At 37.5% G+C, this 19164-nt stretch overlaps 1 protein-coding gene across 2 annotated transcripts in view; it reads left to right on the top strand.

Moving 5' to 3' along the window:
• The first annotated feature begins 8647 nt into the window (after window positions 1–8647).
• Window positions 8648–19164, top strand: part of LOC145684748 (uncharacterized) — a 1464901-nt gene continuing 1454384 nt past the window's right edge. For both annotated transcript variants that reach the window (XM_081757122.1, XM_081757121.1), the window contains exon 1: window positions 8648–8787. The gene's annotated coding sequence lies outside the window, so the exon portion shown is untranslated. The remainder of the gene's footprint in view (window positions 8788–19164) is intronic.

Here is a 19164-nt window from a genome sequence, read left to right as displayed (position 1 = left end):
TTTGAAGTGGTAATTAACATATAACTAAACTTTAATGAAATATTACCAAAATAAAACATTTTCTGCGAATAGTTTGTCCAAGTAATTTGTAGAAAATGGACAGAGATAATGAACATAAACTATTAGTTGCCAATTAAAAGTGTAGTAGCGATAGTTTTTTCCCCAGTAGAATATTCACTCTTTGCTTCATGAAAATAATAAACATTTTACAAAAATAATCATCTTTTGGATGTATCGTAAATATTTTCGTAAATAAATAAATGACATACATATTATATATAATTTAATTACCGTGACTCGACTGCGAGGGTGAAAATAATGAATATTACTACAAACTGTTACAAAGCTAGGGGACGCAGTGGCCCACTAGAAGACAGTGAGAGTAGCTGAGCAGCCTGAGGTGTTAAACTGACGATCGTGAGGTTTTGAGTCTCTCTGCATGGGAGGAATTTTAACTGTTTTAATGTTTAGGATAATGTTTTGTTTTAGTAATATTTCATGAAAGTTTAGTAATATGTTCATTACCATTTCAAATATTTATAAGTTTCCCCTTCCAGTTAGGATGATTAGAAATGAAGTTTCCTCTTTATATAAAATTCTTGATAATTGTAATACTTTATTTAAAAGGCGTAATTCTGGATTATTTGGAAATATTCAGATAAATTAGAATGAATACGATAATATTAAGCAACATTATTAGAACAAAACATTACTGTTTGAGAAATTGACAGAATCAAGCTTTTCTAAAAAAAAAAAAAAACAATGTAGTGTATGGGATTCGAAGTGATGATCGTGGATAGTGCTCTGACCGTATATGCTACAAAGGCACGTGAAGGCTCACTATCTTAGTAGACGCATATCAGGAAATCACTACCACAAACTGCCTGATCGCTTCCCATATTTTGTGGCTTATTTCTTTTTATTTGTTTGTTTACGTATAAAATGTTTAATACCTATTACTATTAGGGCTATGCAGAATGTATAGTAACTAAGATTATGAAAGATTTACGTTGGATTTCTAATAAAGGATAAAGTTCCCTCTCTCTCTCTGTAAATATCGCCGCATGTTTGCCACGCTTACGAAAATGGAACTTATTATTTGGCAATGAGTTTCGGAGATTTCTTTTACTAATTATAACTTCTTCATTTCTTAATTTTTTACACAAATGTTTCTTTTTTGAAAATATTGGTTTACTTTTTCTGCATATTTCTAAGAGGAAATTTAACATTTTCTATCATAACAAAGAGAGTTCTTTCTACTTATGTAATTTTGAAAGACATGCGATAGAAATTCTGAACAGAAGTGTAGTTTCTTCTTTTATTTATACTCCATTCCTAGATACAGACAAAACAACTTTCCTCCATTTTGTTGTTTCTTTAAGCAAATCACGTAATAACCAATGCCTTTGGTTCGATCTTAGTTCTTAACTCTAAACTTCAAACGTCTCTATTCATTTTTGCCTTTTTTACTTCTGCTCGAGAAATAAAAATAGTTCTGTGTGCGCGGGAATCGTTTCGTGCACTACTAGATCTTCAGACTACCTTCCTATCGAATACTCTACAAGGAAGGATGGCCGGAGCAGAGACATACGCACATAACTCTGACATCGTTACCTCGATCTGTGTGCGAATTTACACAACTAACTCGGTATTCAAATTTTACACGTGCTTTCGCCAATAAGTTATTATTAGCTTTAACGCTACAAGCAACGTTGAGAAAGCATGAAAGGAGTGAAACAAATTACAAATAGTCATCGAACTTACAACTCTAGTCACAAGAACGATTCTATTCAAGGTGCCACCTCACCTTCCTACCTAAAAAAACCCGGGTTCCATTCCTGGCAGGAGCTCATGTGGTTCGGATTCCACGTTAATCAGTAGTTTTTGTCTCATATATCCATCCTGCTGAAAAGAACGTTAAACTTAAATTCAACTCAACCTATCTAGAAGAAGGGCGAAACGAAATTCATTACTGATACCAGCTAACAAATATTTATACTCCATTTCTTGTTTTCGTAAGATAATAATTCTATCTGTGAATCTATAAATGTAATAATATTACGTTGATGTGTAAATCTAAAAATAATCTGATATAAAGTATATCTCTCTTGTTCTTATCAATAGCTTCGACTATGTGTTTTTTCTTTCCTTCTTTTGCCATTCTATTAGTAGTAGTAATAATAATAATAATAATAATAATAATAATAATAATAATAATAATAATAATAATAATAATAATAATAATAATTAGACACTGCTTTCCTCAAAAAGTTGCGACTTTCAGGGCTGCAGTGTAGAGCTCTGCCGACGACAATACACTGGACATTGTTTAGAAGAGACCGAAAAACATTATTCACTAACTTATTGTGTACAGTTTGAACTGCAAGAAATGATCATATTTCTTAGCGATAGTGTGAATAGAAAAGTGAAATGTTGTGTTTCTACAGAATTTCCTTTTTCTCGGATGACTAGATAATTTAAAAAAACTTCTGTTTTTGTAAAGAAAAAAACCTATGTCTTCAGGAGGAATTGATTTCAGGACCCCGTGAACTTAACCCACGGTGTTACTGATTGCAACATCAAGACTTACTTGCAAGGAAAGCGTTACATTAAGTGATTTGGGAAAGAGTCCAAGCACTTTACATCGCATTGTATTTTTTCCTTGTTTCGTGTTTATTACGTTCACTCTTTGTGTTTTTCGTACAATGCACAAAAAACAAGTACATTTTTCACCACGATGCCTAGGAATACTGTTTTAGCTGATCATCAAATAGGAAGCTACTGGCGAAATGATATGGGATAGTGTGTAGTATTTTATTTTCATAGCAGCAAGGAGCATGATACTATCCCGCAGAAAACATGCATTTATTTGTTTGACAGACAAATATAGAACCAACTATTTTTGCCTCGGAAGTTACAGAGAACTGTACTACGTATGATTTAATAGGTTTTGTCTTTCCCTTTTTTATTGTAATTTTAAGAGGATTCTTTCTCATGAGTATAAGAGATGCAAACTGACAAATGTTATGTCATGCTTATAAAAGGCAATTATTTACTATTATTCCATTGTATGCGAAATCAATGAGCCACGGAAGTCACTTGTTAGATTATATGGTAGAAAAGTATGTGTGTGGACGTGGCGATATGAAGGCGAAAACTAGTAAAATATACAAACGAGTCCAATGATCCGACATTTCACAGTTAGCGAGGACTACTATTCACTCGAAGAAGACTTTCTGTTATACCCTCCATTAGGGACTGTCATCATCCCAATGCAACGATTATACCTCTGACCGAGAGATGCTTCAGTGTCAATATATGAATAAAACATTTCGACATCCCTTCCAAGTACAGAGGTTGTTCAGTCTACGTTTGGCCGATTTCGTTCCTTCCCCCTCCCGGGCAAAATGACTCATCCGACCTGGCTCGTGGCGTCCTGCAGTGTTGTGCAGTGGCTTCCTGCAAACGGAGTTGTTTTCCGCGTGGACGAAAATAACACACAAAACAGGACCAATGTTGTGAGTGTTGTGTTAAATTTGTTTCCAAGTGTGTTGGTTTCCGCTCTGTGACCAAACTGCCGCCAAACTGAGCCGGTTTTGGAAAGGCTATGTTGCGGATCTTTATGACGCCCACTTTAGTGTTTCTGTCATTGGAAAACAGTGCAAGAATAATGGTTGCAACATCAGTTTAAGTGTGGAATAGAAATGTTATTAAAGAGTACAAGGGCAACGAAACCCAACCATTTGGATCACCAACGAAGTTGCCTAGGAAGCGGGAATGCACCAAGGCTACCTCCACCATGCAGAGGAAACTTCGTAAAATGACAATGCAAGAAAATCGGACAACCCAAAGGTGTATGGCTAATCGTCTTGACGTGTCTTTGGAGACTGTGAGCCGGGCGTTATACCATCAACTCAAGCTGGAAAAAGTCATGAAAGCTCGCGGCCATCTTCTGACGGATGCCCACCAAAAGGAATGAAAGTGTACGAACTGCACGAACCGCCCGGAAGCTGTACGAACGGCATCTGGCAAACCAAAGATAGATGTACGTCGTAACGCTCAATGAAGCATGGATTTACCTTTCAGACTGCTGCAAACCGAGAGTCACCATGTACCGAGAGAAAGGCGCCAAGAACTTCAGAAGGTGGGTCCGTGTCTGTAAAGAATCCTTACCAAAATTGTTCATGGTCGTTACTGGCTACTGTACCGAGGTAAACTGAAGATTTGTAGGGTAGCGAAGAACTGCAAAATAAATTCGCAGTATTTTCAGGAGCAGATCATGCGGCCGATCTACGAGCATGAGATTCCAACAATGTACAGAAATTACGCCAATCTAGTGCGCATTCACATGGACTAGGCCTCATCATATACCTCACGATCGTCCCTCGCATTCTACAGGGAAATGGAGGAGGCAAGTGGTATACAAGTGATACCTTTCAATGAGGTACCTGTTAAATCTCCAGATGCAAGTCATATGGACTATTGTGGATTTGGATTGCTGAAGTGGGCTTTGGGAAAACGGCGTGTGACAACTGTGGAAGGACTTTGGAAAGCTGTGCAAAGGAAATGGGTCAAGATTCCCCTCCCAGTTCTTCAGAGAAACCTATTACAGTGGAAATTACGCTGTCGGGCTATTGTTATGAACCAAGGGACCTGACGCCATGGATTCTTCTAAATTTTTAGGTAAGTCGTAATTGGCCAAATGTAGACTGAACAACCTATGTAGTATTGAGCATCATCTCACTTGCCAAGTGCTAACAGAGACTGTGACTGAGCAACTTCGTTTGAGATTATCTTGTACTTATGTAAACTATGCAAATGTTAACTATTGACAGAACTATCTTAACAAGGGGAAAAAACTCATCTTACATCTAGTACTACATTGTATTTGTTAATTCTTCATTTCGATATTTCCTTTCGCGCTGGAGCCTTGGTCCCGGTCTCGAATACTACTATTTATTCTACTGCAAACTAGAATAAATTGAAACTGTGTGAATTTGTTTTAAAGTTCGCTAAAACAAAACATTCCTCATGTCCCTAAAACACTAAACGTTGTCACTTTAACTGCTCGAAATGTGTCCTTTTGTTCTGGAGATGTAAAATGTATCGAAGAAAGTATTTCATTTTTTAGCAATTTACACTTCTTACTCTTTTGCTGTGTACACTACTTCGCTGAATGATTTAATTCCAGTCTGTTCTCCAAAACACAAATTTACCTTTATAATGGAAATAATTTTAATACGTTTACATCTCCAAAACGAAAATACACAGTTCTAGCTGTTAAGGTAAAAGAATTTTAGTGCTTTGGGGACATGCGGAGTGTTTCGTATTACAGGGCTTTAAAAATTACATTGTGATATTTCTTTGACTTTTCCTTAGAAGTTTTCGTGAGCAAGGCCCCAGCGCAGGCAGATGTATTGAAAGGGAGAATCAACAAGGATAATAAAGCACCACATGCAAGGTATGTTTCTCTTTTTCTTTGCTAAATATGCATCCTAGAGTCTATACAGATTATTATAAGGTTATCTTAACTCTATTCACCTTGAAGTCATGTGTAAACTTCACTCGCGTTTATGTTATTCAAAAACATTAAATTCCACGAATGCATTCGGACATGTCTACAAGGTTATTTAACAAATGATTCGCTTTGTCCAGCGTCCATAGCACACTATAAGTAATAGTAGGTATGTACTCTTCATAAATGAGAGAAAATAATACTTGGAATTGAACATCCCTCGTACTTAGTTAAGTGCTTATTCACACATTATCGTAAAAGTAGATAATCTTTACATTATTAGTATTCCATAATTTTGTGTTATATTTTTGTTTGTAATTTTGTTTACATTATTTGTTGTATTACGTTTGTTAAAACATTTCTTGTGCTCCCATATTGAAACGCAATTAATATTTTGTTGAACGAGAATGTCAAGTTTTTGTAATTTTCAATTACCATACGTTCCATGTGTTGCATTTTTGTTATTTTTAACCTAGTAATTTGCATAATGCTTTAAAATTAGAAGTGAATTAAAAGATAGTAGTTCAGTACAATGTTTATTCTTTTCTCCTGAAGAATGTAACAATGTTTCATTTGTGAGAATGTGTAAAGTTATGTAAATTTTTCACTATAATACAAGACGTTTGTAAAATTTCAACTGGTGTTTTCTACTCACAATATGTGTTTCGCTTATAAAGTATTGGTTGTAGGTACCCACTTCTCTTTAAAAGTTATATTTTGTTCATGGACTGGTAATGAGGACGAACGATAGTCCATTCTCAGCAGGAAAAGCAGACGGTAGACCTTACCTCGTTCTCTCTCTCCTCTCTCTCTCTCTCTCTCTCTCTCTGTGTGTGTGTGTGTGTTTAGGTAGAAAATTTTGCAAAACAAATACATTTATTCCGGGGTAAGACAAAAGGAGAAATCCAACAGAAAAGTAAAAGTCCATACTTAAAATTCCCTCACTTTTCCAGGTCGGTGAGAACCCTGAAATTATGAACAATCCCAAAGCGTTAAGTTTGTCTTACTCCCACAGAAGTTCAAAATGTATGTTATTGAAAATAATTTATTTCATTAGGGTGAGGGATGCCTATCTTGTTACAGTGAAACGCTGGAAGAAAGAACTTAGATATGATCGCACAAGTATACAGGGTGACTAAAGTTCGCCACTCAGTGTCTACAGAGCTAAGTTTGGCAACAAAACTAGCAGCTTAATGCTTGAAGATAGAAATATGACTACTAATTGGTTACCTAGAGAGGGGAAGGTAAGTAGCGGTCCGTTCACACCATGTTGAATGAGACTCTGCACGTGGGGAAAGTGACAGAAAGGTGGGTTACCCAATTGTTGACACTAGTGGCATAAGCAGAAGCTCTTCAAGTACCCTAGTTCATATAATTCAAAGTACTGGTACTCACATATCTTAATATTTTGAATGTTTATTTTTAAACATTTTCCTCAAGAGTGTTAAAAACCCAAACCCTCCCATGCGTACGCCACTGGTTGACACTTTTCCAATTGCGCTATGTGCAATGTTCACAAAGCATTCTGGACTCATACCACAAAGATGCTTTGGTAAACAGATTAACGACCATGTATGAAGTTTTTAAAAGTGAAAGTCCCACAGTTGTGTCATGGTATTAACGGACTGATCCCTAGATGTGAAAAGTATAAGGTAATACAACGTAAATTTGTGGAGAAGGAAGTTTCCGTAGACCCAACTACAGATCCTTAGCTCCATAGTAAAGATAAGTACTTTGTTGTAAAATGGCAATTGATACAGCACGCACATGTAGGAATGTAAGGAAACTTTGCATTGTAGTACGAACAGATTTTTGATTGGTGCAGCACTTACTTGTTGATTCTGTAACTCGTAGTGCAGGGTAGAGTTTAAACCTGTAAATAGCAAATAGCAAAATCACTATAGACAGCATATTTCGTGATGCAAACTGATAAACGAAAAATATTGTATGGGATAACCGGGCACATTCCGTAACCGTTTTTTAACACAACGCAATATTTGCGATTTATGTAGCGATTATCGACATAACAATTATTATGACAGTCTACATTTCTGTGTTACGTTGCTATACTCAGAATTCTTGCGAAAACTGGTATGGAATGACAATCAACGTCAGTAACAGAGGCGACTCTTGAGGGAAGTGGCATTGGTAAAAGTTAAGATTTTACGAATGCAATCCACGAGAACTTAACTGCACAAATATATGATGGAATTTCATCTACGGTGGGAAACATTAATAGTCTCAAAACAAAAGTTCAAGCATAACACATCAACCACTTTTTGTTCATTGTTATGCATATTTTGTATATTATTATTATTATTATTATTATTATTGTTATTATTATTATTATTATTATTATTATTATGATCAATATACAAGGTCGGTGATAGCTCATACCGTCAAACCAGTATACGCCACTGGGAAGTTGTACGATAGGAAGTAGGAAGAACTGGCTTTTCGATATGGTTTCAGAGAACCAAGAATAAGTTCCATCTCTGACCTTATTCCTGTATTACTACTGAAAGTTATACTAAGACCATTTTCAGTACTGAGTTCCCGTAATTTGGAAGTCCACTGTAGTTCCATAATGTGAAATGAAACATTTTTTACTGCAATCTCAGTAGAAAACTTACTTAATGTTCTAATTCTTGTGTATTGCTGGCTAGAGCTGTATGCAAGTTCCCGTAATTTATACCTGTCACATTTACATTGTTTTACCCATGTGACTTTCATCAAGAAACACTACTGATTTTAATATTCCTTACTTCAGATAATTTGCATGTGAACTTCTTAACTTTAGGTCTTTATACACAATATCGATCGTCATTGGAAATTATTGATTATCAATTTCACTCCATATTATAATAACAAAATATAAACACAACTAATTGATGTATGTTGGAAACGATTTAAGTACTAGGAGATAATTTAGAAAAGAAACATGAATTTCCTTTATAGACTCAGAGAATAGCAGGGTAAATTGCAACAATTTTAATTTGTGCCTTACATGTTGAGAACAGCTGTTATACATTATATCAACAATGAACAGGTGTACAAGCTTTCTCTTCTTATCACTGTATCGCTCGAACCAGATTTGATAAACACGAGACATTTTCAGTATTCTGCAATATTCTATGGTTTTCAGAAGACTGAATGGTGTTCTTGTCTTGTAATGGCAAAGGAAGGGAGAACCTCCTTTTAGACACGCAAATTATAGAAGAAAGTTTTGTTTAATAGTCACAAACGGAAGTTGTTCCTCTTTTCGTTTGAAGGTGAGTTAGCTAACACGAAGCATTTTTTTAAAATCTTAAATATTTATTTCTGCTTAGTTATATACAATTATCAACTGACAGTGGAGGATTCCAACAAGAATTTTAAGACTGGAACAGTCTTATTTCTTCCTCTTCTTTTGCTATTATCATTATTATTAGCACTTGTAGTAATATTATCTTAGCTAGGAAAAATGCATCAGATTGATAAAATTGACAACAGTGAAACCTATAAATAGGGATCCTCAGTGAAAACTTTTTAAGTAATCATTATAGTAATAACATCATCCTGTGTTTTTTCACACACCCATGTATATTAACGTCTATTTTAAACCGTGCCTACACAAGTAGCAACGGAGAAGTATCCTGGTTTTGAATGAAAACGAAAAGTGTTCTGTGGCCTCATGGTGGGTGGATGAGTACGTTCGTTAATATTCCACCTAAATTTTTATACTTTCAATCACGGTGCTAAATCGTAACAGTAGAAGCAGTGGAACTACGAATGAAAAAGGAAAACTTCACACCGGAGTGTTTCGACAGGAAGTTCATACTTATTGAGCTATATAAGATTAGGGATACTGCGAACCCTTAGTTTCCACGTCGTTTCCAGCCTTTCTTGACTGACGACACACCTTAATGAACGCCCACAATATCGCGACACGCTTGATTTTTTATGATAATAATTTAAATTATAATAGTGTAAGCCCATAGGTAAGATTTACCTAAGTAGGCTCAGGCCGAAAAGAATTGCTTTAGTATACATGGGTTTTTGAATATTTTATTAGCATATTAGCTAAAATACCCGACGTGGCACGCGAAGAATAATGTTTATGTACAATTAGTGTGCGAATTAGATAATTTATATTGGGGGGATAAAATTAGGCCAACATGATGTAGAGTCTAAATGTACAATAATTCAAAATGAGACACTAATGCCTTACCCCCCCCCCCACATAAATATGATATGACATCGGTAATAAATAAGAGATTTATTAATTCAATAAATCTACCGACAATAACTATGTATACGCATATTTTTTGACATGCACACACCACACCTAACCTTTCTGAATGTGTTCTCACTTTTGTGCTCGTATCTCTCTCAGGTTTATTTACTTAATAATTCGGCAGAGTGATGGCCATGGTCACAAGCATATGTTAATGTTTCCGCTCATATTGACATCTTCCACTTCGCGTTATTACGAGGCATAAGTCGGTTAACAACCCTGGAGCACACCAACGGCTTGGCGTTCACCTTTGTTCGTGGTATATGTTGCTCGGGTGGGTAATGGACCATATTGCACGACATGGTTACCATGGCGGCCATCTTGGATCCAACACTGGATTTTTAAATGTGAAGGGGGCATGTGGGGTATTATTTAACACGAGCTTGATCTCACGTAGCTATGTTCTGTCCTTCTTGAGGAAGACACACTGCACGGCGCCTCTACCAATCCGCATGGACTCGCAACAGCATGTCAAGGTCAATGGTTTCACAATATTGCAGAATTCGTTACGTCAGATGGTGGATACCACAGATGAGTTCTTGATAAAAACAGGTTCTTCAGACGGACCCAGAGGAAAAAGTCGAGCGGCGGAAGATCTGGGGCTTGTGGTGGTCAATCTATCGGTCCCCATCACTCTTCCCAATGTCCCGGAAATTGTCTATCGAGCTATTGGCGTGAACATAACGCATAATGAGGTGGAGCCCCGTCTTGCTGGAAAAAGGATGGGAATGACCATCCTCATTCAAAAGAGCAGGGAACACATCATCCTCGAGCAGATCACGATATTTCTCACCAGTCAGGGTGCTGTGGATGAAGTAGGTTCCAATAATGCGTGTCCCCCAGATTAGACACCACACTATCACCTTTTCCCAACCCACCTCTTTGCTGTCTTGGTGCCAACCTGGTTTGTGTCACTCCAGTATATGTGATTTTGTTTATTGACCTCTCCGTGGACAAAAAATACTGCCTTATTACTGAAAAGAACACGTTGTGGGAACATGGGTTGCTCCTCACACCTTTCTGTGGCCCATTCGTCAAACTGCACTCTCCTGTCTGGATCATCCCCTGTTAATCACAACAGCAGCCAACACTTCTGTCACCTTGTCGTCGGCAATAGCGGTCCGTGGGCGTCCAGATCAATCGTTGTCCTGCAGTGCCCGTCTCATGGAACTTCTTCAACAACTCGAACACTAACCTGTGAGATGTTCTCTCTTTCTGGGTGGGATGCATTAAACTCAGCCGCAATCACCCTGGTAGATCGTCCACCATTCTTCTCCACGATCTTGATTCGTTCTAAGATTGTTAGCGACATCTTACATCACCTGGAACAAAGAAAACATGCTGTAGTGCCAAATTTTCACCATTTGAGACGCAATAACTTATTAACCAATAGTGGTAGGTGAAAATGGACTACACCATTATTTCCCTGAGATTGAGCTCGAGTCAATTGATACCCCACATACCCCTTCACATTTAAAAACTCAAAGTTGGAACCAAGATGGCCGCCATGGCAACCGTCTTGTGCAATATGGTCCATTACCCACCCGAACAACATATACTATGAACCGAGTGTGAATGCCAAACCGTTCGTGTGTGCAGGAGTGTTAACCGACTTATGCCTCACCCTGTATTTTAGTATTATGAAAACCACTAAAATTATCGGTTAAACTGGACTTACTTTTTTTTTTAATCTACGTATTAGCCTATCATACGAGAAATAGATTGTTGCTGGTTCCAATTTCTGACATCAAAGTCAAATCGGAGGTCAAATATTTAAAAATTAATTTCAAAGTTCGAGCTTGCGCTTCTACTCCTCGCTTACGCTACACTCTCCAGGATTTTTTTTTAAATATCGATTCCGTGACGGAGTTAAGGAAGTCAACACTTACAATTACTTTACTGTTAGGTTACAGCTCTGTTGATTCACTATTGCTACGTTATCAAACGAAGTATAAACATTACATTGAAGTTCTCCAGACAGCATTATTGGCGTGGACAGAAAACTGTACAGCGAAAAGAAAGATGGAAAACTGAAGGGCTAACTTTAGAAAGCACGCTCCACTTGACGTGTTTATACAGACACGGACAGTGATACGGAGAATAAGTCGTATTAGTAAATGCTGAAACAAGTCTTCAATTATGCGCTTACCTTCACAAACGTGTCTGCTCACTACCGACGAATTCCCAGCATATACGTTATCATTAGCCAAGAGAGAATATATGACTCAGATTTTGAGTAGGCTACAGTTTCCGAAGTTCATTTCTGTAAACTTTAAAACGCAGTGATGTCCTGACAATAGTAGTTCGCTTAAGTTCTATTAAGTCTGCTTGTTGTATTTATTGAATATTATGAATATTATGCAAACTTGCAAACTAAAATGAAATACAACAAAAATTAAAATAAGACTATAATCAATACAAATGTACAGGATGAATATGACATGTCCGACCTTCGCAAAGTATTGTGGAAGAAGCTATTTGTTTAGTTCTTCTTGGCCAACCGCTAAGAGCATTTATGATTAATATGTGATCTTATTATGCTCAATTAGTACATTCAGATTCACGAACAACGACGAACTGAACGATACGAGGATACGGTTGCAAGTAACAACTGTAGTCATAATAATATAATTCAACTAAGCAACGACGAAAATAATGAGGAAATTAGAAATGACCAAAACTGAATGGTTTACAACGCTCATTTCGAAATGCGCCTAGCAGATTAAACTTAAAAGAAATGACAAAAATCTGTGAAATTTGGCGTTGTACTAAGCATGGTTTGGGGGGGGAAGCGATCATTCCCGGTGGGGATACTTCAGTTGATTACTTTGGGGGGAAACAAAATGTGATTGATGGGGAAAATTCCCCTCATTCCCCCCGGTAATTCGCACAATATTGGAACGGAGTAGAATAAATAAGGACAAAGCGAAGTCTTTGGTGTTGAACCTGTGCATTTCAGTGCCAGCTGTCATGCGCTTATTGACTAAACTTGGGTTTAAATGTTATCGGGACTGTCATCTATTAACTTAGCGATTCTGAAAGCTATGAATTCAACACGAATCTCGGTCATTTTGGGCAGTTTATTTTTCACCCCATTTCATTCCCTATGCTGATGATAGCTGAAGTTGGACGGTATTGAAAATGTCACTATTCATCTCAGTAACCCCAGAAACAATGGGCCTGACATTTAGGGATGCGCACGAGTCGAGTCGAGTCGAGATTTTAGCCTGTCTCGACTCGTCTCGAGAAAATGCTGTATCGACTCGAAAATATGTTTCTGTCTCGACTCGACAGTCTTTATCTCGACTCAACTCGAATTCGAGTCGAGACAAAATATACGAGTTAAAATATACGCACACATCAGTCAGAACATTATGACTACCTACCCAATCGTCAGTATGTCCACCTTTGGCACGGATAACAACGGTGACGCGTCTTGGTATGGACGCAATGATCCTTGGCTGGTCGCTGGAGAGAGTTGACACACATGTGCACACACAGGTCACCTAATTCCTGTAGATTCCGGGGAGGGGGCGATGCGCTCTGACGTCACGTTCAATCACATCCCGGATGTGTTCGATTGGGTTCAAATCCGGCGAGTTGACGGCAGCAGCACATCACTTGGAAGTCGCCCTGTGTTTCTCGAACCACTCAATCACACTCCTGGCCTTGTGACATGGTGCATTATCTTGTCAAAAAATGCCACTACCGTTGGGAAACGTGATCGTCATGAAGGGGTGTAAGAAGTCTGCAAGCAGTGTGTGATATTCCTCGGCCGTCATGGTGCCTTGCTCGAGCTCCACTAAACATATGGATGCTCACGTGAATGTTACCCAGAGCACAATTAATCCGCCGCGGTATCAAGGATCTGTTCCCTTGGAACGCTACGGAATCGTACCCTTCTATAGTCATGATGAAGAAGGTATCGGGATTCATCAGACAATGCAACGCTCTGCAACTGCGCAAAGGTCCGGTGGCGATGGTCACGTGTTCATTTGAGTCGTAGTTGCCGATGTCGTGGTGTTAACATCAGAGCTGTAACTAATTTCGACGCCTGGGGCGAAGTAGAATTCGGCTCCCCCTACACTCATCACACCAAACTTTTCTTCCTTTTTTCTTTTTGTTTCTTGCTTATAAGAGAAGCAACTTTTTTTGTTATACTACCTAGGTATGTTGATTTTTTTTATCAAGCTGATTGCACAGACCATTGCAACAGCCAAAAGCGATCATTATGTATTCTTTTACAAGTAATAGCTGTTTTCAAGAGGCGTATTTTGGACTTTTTGATAAATTTGACAAAACTACCTTTGGTTGGTATACAGATCCACTTGGAAATCAGTTATGGAAATTTACAGTACAACTATTGCAACGTTTCATACTATCGATACTATCGATGAAATTTCAATACATTAGAAACTATGTGCTTTTAAAATATTCGAAATGGGTGACAGCATTAATTTTCAATAATAATTAATAAACTTTTGTAATTTTATTCTGTATGTGATTACACAAATAACATTTTAATTTCCATTCTTTTATCAGCAATTAAACGGGTTGAATTTGTTAATGATAGACTTCCTTTTGTTACTCTTAAGGGTCGGTGCTGGGATATTATTTTTTTAAAAAATGTACAAGCCCCAACAGAAATTAAGGATGACGATATAAAAGACAGTTTTTAAGAAGTATCACGGATATTCGACGAAGTTCCGCGATATCATATGAAAATTCTATTAGAGGATTTCAATGCGAAGGTAGGGCGACAGGATATTTTCAAACCGGTTATAGGGAAAGTCCGAATAAGGAAAGTAATGACAACGGCGTTAATTTCGTGAACTTTCGAACATCCAAAAACCTTATCCTGAATCGTACAAAATTCCCACATCACGGCGTTAATAAATACACATGGACCTCGCCAGATGGAAGAACACACAATCAAATTGATCACGTTTTAGTAGATAGAAGAAGTGTAACATAATTGATGTTCGCTCGTTTAGAGGACCCGACTATGACACTGATCACTATCTGGTAGCAGCGATAACAAGAGAGACTATTGCTAAATAAAGAGAATATTCAACATCTGAAAACGGAGAGGTTTAGTTTAAAGAAATTAGAGAGAACCAGGCGAGAGAGAAATACCTGATTAAAGCGTAATAGATTCTCCTTTTTTCGGAAGGTTTTGAGAGAACTAATGTTGAGGATACTTGGGATAGCATTAACATTTCAGCAGGAGAAAAATTGAGGCACACGGAAATATGTAGGAACAAACCATGAAACAAACAAAGAATGCATCAAACTAACGGAGAAGGAGAAATAAGCGAAACTACGTTGGCTACAAAATCCAAACGATATAACTACACTAAGTTTAGCTGACATCAAACGGGAAACTTCCAAAATGTTTAGAAGAGAGAAACGCGATTTTTTGAAAGCTAAAACTAATGAACTAGAAGATAATAGTAAAAGAAAAAAATCGAGACATGTTCAAGAGCACCAACGAATTTAAGAAAGGGTATCAACCTCGCGCGTATATATTAAAGAGAGATGACGGAACAATTCTTACTGATACAGATAGCATCTTGAATAGACGGAAAGATTTCTTTAACACTTTACTTAACACACAGAAAGATAATAATAATAATAATAATAATAATAATAATAATAATAATAATAATAATAATAATAATAATAATAATAAAATTCAAGCTCAGCTTGAAGCTGTTCTGTTTGATGGTTCACCAGGTATAGATTCATGGGAAAAGACTTATCTGTTATGAAGAGGTTATTGAAACGTTTGGGAGAAAAAAAGGACTGTCCGCGTCCATGTCTGAGAGTGTCCATAAAAGGGAGGGTTTGTTCCGTAAGAGAACATATATTTTTGCCGGTACAAAAAAATCTGTTTCTATTATAGAGGTGTCCGTTTAAGGCAGGTTTTACTGTACTGCAAGTTATGGATGCTTCAAAATACCAATTAATACTTTCAAGTATCTAGGATCAATATTAACAGACCAAAATCATATCCAAGAAGAATTTAAATGTCGACTGAAAGTAAGAAATTCGTGTTATTATTCAGTTCAAAATATTTTGTCGTTGTGGATTCTGTCGAGGAATTTGAAGCTCAAAATATGTAGAACGATAATCATACCTGTTGTTCTGTATTGTTGCGAAACATAGTGGCTTATTTTAAGGGAAAAACGCAAACTGAAAGTATTTGAGAATAAAATCCTGAGGCGAATATTCGGACCCAAGAGGAACGGAAATGGGGAATGACGGAAATTTTCTTAACGAGGAACTACATAGTTTATAGTGTTTACCAAATATTGTTTGGATCATCAAATCTAGGAGGCTCAGGTGGGCAGGTTATGTAGCCAGAATGGAAGAAGGTACCGGTAGGAACGCTTTCAAAGTTTTGACTGGGAATCTAATCGGAAAACTTCCATTAGGTAGACCTAGACGCAGATGAAAGGACAATATTAAGATGAATATCGCAGAAATATGAATACAAAGTAGAAACTGGATTCAGTTGGGTAAGGACAGAAGTCAAGGCCATAGAGCTTGTTAGGACTTTTACGGTAAAAAATATTTTGTGAAATAAAACAGAATTCAGAAGGTTTATGTTTTGTCTGTATGTAGAGATAAAACAGAGCACAACTTATATGTATGCACAGAAAACATATTCTGGCGATACAAGTAGTTGATGGAGAAATGATCTCAATAAACTTCTTGAAATTGGAAGCATTTCATACGTCAATGGAAAAAAAAAAATAATAATCACAGGTGGTGATTAGTCTTTGAAAAAAAAAAAAACGAAATTCGTTGGGTCAAGTTCAGATTCTTTTAGCCCCTACTATACGGTTTCCAACATGTTATTATTCCCCTTGTTTACCTTCATTTTTAATATTTACGCGCAAACAGCAGCTCAAGTGTGTCTCCTCACTCCTATCATTTTCATACTTTCATTCTCACCATCGTGATTAATCCGGTTGGATAGAAAAGCATGATTAATTAAGCTAACTCATCACCATAACATGGGGGCGCGGTGGCTCAGTGGTAGAGCGTTCACCTCTGGTGCTTGGGGTCCCGGGTTCGATCCCAGCTCCCGCCAAGTGAACTTTGTGGTGGACAAACACCGTGCTCGTGGGTTTTCTCGGGGTTCTCCCGTTTCCTCCCACTTTCTTCATTCCACCATTTCACTCATCTCTCATAATCACCGTCTCCTTTAGCCTAACCGGCATAACCGTGGGACGTAAAACTCAAAGATTTCATTTCATTTCATCACCATAACAACGCTCAACACATATTTCAGACTTTGACCGTCTCTAATTTTGAAAACGTTCCTATGTTCACTGTAAGTATTATTTGACACCTTGGCTCGTATGTCATATCGTCATCAACAAATCGTATATAATAACTTTTTTTTTTTTTTAAGTAATAAGTAAGAACTTGTTGTGACTGAAAATTTTGGGCGAGCGGAGCGACCAAGAAATTTTTTAACAAATGTACTTTTTGCAAACTGACAATATTGATTTAATAGGGCGCCAATTCTTTCACGGGCCGCCGCATCGTTTACTCTTTTCCGACACCTTTTTTTTTCTCCTTGCTCGTTCGGCGCCCCCTTGCTGTCAGCGCCCGGGGCAGCCGCCCCGCTCGCCCAACGTAGCTACGGCTGGGTCGTTGGCTGCGGATGGTACGCTCCAATTATTGAGCGTGACAAGTAGAGCAATTATTAAACCCCCTTGTTTATTTATCAGTTGGAAACCTTATTTTCTGGAACTATTATTATTATTAGTTTTTGTATTTTTTTAAAGAATAGAACATCCTTTCTTACACGTATTGGTATAATAATATGTGAAGGAAATTGTGCATTATTATTATTATTATTATTATTATTATTATTATTATTATTATTATTATTATTATTATTATTATTATTATTATTACCTTTAACAAAAAAAATGTCAAAGGATCAGACATATACCAATCGATATATCTTGCTGAGTAGATCAAAGTAACGTGCGTCAGTATAAATCTCAGGCGAAGTTCTTAACAAATGTGAAGATTTTTTTTTATAAGCTAAACATTGATGCTGGACGATAACCACGCTAGTTATTAAGATGAAACTAATGCTGAAGTATACAATCAAGCTTTTCATTATGAGCAGTAGCAAGATGACAATTCATAGTTAATAAAATATAGCATAAAACAGGGGTGGACTGGCCATAATCAAGTACCGGCCCGATGGCCGCTGCGCCCTCCTCGGGAGGGACTAAGACCCGTCTTAGCCTCGGGAAGGCGCACAGTTTCCTCTCTGAACACACTTTAAAAAAGCAAAGCTACATAATTATTTTATAAATTCGCTAGCCTTTGGCCAGCTACGGCCCCGCCCCAGACCCTGGTATTTGCTCGGCCTGCGGCCTCGCTCTTTCTGTTTTCGCCGTGGGAATGCTATTAATGATATTAATTTTACCCCTAAATATATAGATTTGACTGTAATATCGGTCATTTTGGACGATTTTTACATATCACCCTTACCAACCCCACGCTCCGCCCCAAATCCCAGTATTTGCTCGGCCTGCGGCCTCGCTCTTTCTGTCTTTGGCTTTGGGAATGTCATTATAGTGATCTTAGGAACCCTAAAATTTATAGATTTGACTCTAATATCGGCCATTTTAGATGATTTTTATATATCAACCCTCCCACCCCCACTGCTCCGTCCCCAGATCCCGTCTTTACTCGGCCTACGGCCTTGCCCTTTCTGTTTTAGGCTTTGGTGGTACCATTAATCCTCTCAGCGACTTCGAAATATATTGATTTGACTCTAATCTCGGTCATTTTGGATCATTTTTACATGTCTCTCCCTCCCACTCCCGCAGTTAGGGGCGCTAGTGGCGTTATATACCAAGGCTGTTTTATGTCACACTATAACCTATATGTTTCCAAAATTTCGTTAAATTTATTTTTCTCGTTCTTACGTTATACCATTAAAACCATTCCTACTGTTATAACCCCCATTTAAATAGCATTGGGTTCAAGTTTCCACCCCCTCCCCCTCTGCAAAGGGGAGAGTTGGGGGTTGCTAACCCCGACAGTGTTGATTACCTGGTACCAAAGAATATTTATGCCAAGTTTGCTCAAAATCGGTTGAACCGTCTAGGAGGAGATGTGGAACATACTCATACATACATACAAACATACAATGGCATTTATAATATAGTAGATACACAGTATTATTTTACTTATATATGCACATTGAAAAAGTATACATATACAAAATTATATATGCCCAAATACATAATGTATATAGAATATACACTTGAAATCAAAACAGCAATTGCCAAAGAAGTTAACCAAGCTGGAGTTTTGTCTGTCATGATGGACA

Source organism: Thermobia domestica, chromosome 5 (assembly GCF_964235325.1).
Source record: "Thermobia domestica chromosome 5, izTheDome1.hap1.1, whole genome shotgun sequence".
In the NCBI taxonomy this organism is placed as follows: Eukaryota; Metazoa; Arthropoda; class Insecta; order Zygentoma; family Lepismatidae; genus Thermobia; species Thermobia domestica.
The sequence above is the reverse complement of the archived record's forward strand: the minus strand, read 5'-3'. Positions and strand labels throughout refer to the sequence as shown.